This window comes from Lactuca serriola, chromosome 8 (genome assembly GCF_051521515.1).
Source record: "Lactuca serriola cultivar US96UC23 chromosome 8, Lser_US96UC23_V15, whole genome shotgun sequence".
Classification (NCBI taxonomy): Eukaryota; Viridiplantae; Streptophyta; class Magnoliopsida; order Asterales; family Asteraceae; genus Lactuca; species Lactuca serriola.
In genome coordinates this window covers 300,111,360-300,112,586 of record NC_136415.1, presented here as the reverse complement: position 1 = coordinate 300,112,586, position 1,227 = coordinate 300,111,360, and the positions used below count along the sequence as shown (strand labels likewise).

The 1,227-nt window shown below is 40.3% G+C and overlaps 1 pseudogene; it reads right to left on the bottom strand.

Annotated features, from left to right (window-relative positions):
• Positions 1-238: 238 nt before the first annotated feature.
• LOC145071557 (5S ribosomal RNA) lies at positions 239-357 on the bottom strand (annotated as a pseudogene).
• Positions 358-1,227: the final 870 nt, after the last annotated feature.

Genomic DNA, 1,227 nt, shown 5'->3' with positions numbered 1-1,227 from the left:
TTATTAAGTTCATGAATACTACGGGCGTAGTGGTCCTATCCGAGGAGTATCACTACGGACTCATAGTGTCCGTATCGAGTTTGGAAGTTTGTCCTCGGGATATCCTTCACTAACACTCGTAACTGGTGATATTTGGATCTTAGGTCAATTTCTGAAAGGTATATCGTTCCTTGCAGTCGGTCAACTGATTCATCTATGTGATGCAGAAGGTAATGATTTCTAATGGAAGTCCTGTCGAGGTATGCACCACGAGGACTTACCAAGGTGTTACCCATCCTAGTACTTCTCTCGCCCAAGCACGTTTAACTGCGGACATCTGATGGGATCCGGTTCATTAGTGCTGGTATGATCGCACCCTCTGAAGTCGGTCTTCTTGAAGAATAAGACCGGAGCTATCAAATGTGAGGAGCTTGGTCTTCTCGTTCTATTGTTGAGTAGTCGTTAAGCTGTCCGGACGGTTCTTGTATCTCCGTTGGTGTGAGACTATAGGGCGATCGGGTTACAAGAGTCGTATTGGGTTCTAAGTTTGTTCACATGACAATGCGATTACTCGTAGTCTTGGATAGTCTCTGTCCTGAAGTTCATATTAGAAGTTATACATGGTTCATTAATCGCAGTCTCGTGTATACGAGTCGTATATAATTAAGATGGAAAAGGTAGTCGAATAAATGATTCTTCTTTAAGCTCACATCCCAACGAGGAAAAGAAGTTAAAGTGGAATCATCAATTCTAAACATGTAGAACCTTGATTATATACCACCCCTATCTATACATTCTTCAGCAATAGATCAACTGTATGGGTCTTTGGATTGAACTTGACGTACTGTATGAGTGGTACTTCGGGGAGGTTTGTTGAGGTTTCTTCGGAAAGGATAAGAAACATGAGGTACTCTATGCATGAGTACTTCGGTGTTCTGGAATGACAGCTTCGCTAGAAAGACGTTTTCGGAGAAAGAGATGTGCGCACGAAATTGGTATTGTGCGGATCGAATTGACTCAAGTTGTATGATAATTGATGTGTGTGAAATGAACTAGTTTTAATCCTACTAACTTAGACACAAAATAAACACACGAAAGGCAGTGTACCTATCGATTAGTAATATAGTTCAAGCAAGTAGGGTATCGAACACAGGGAATAGTAAACAATTAAAATAAATGCTAATATTATCTAAATAAAACAAGTAATAGAAAGGGGGTTTCTCTAGTTTTGCAAGACTAGAAACTTAC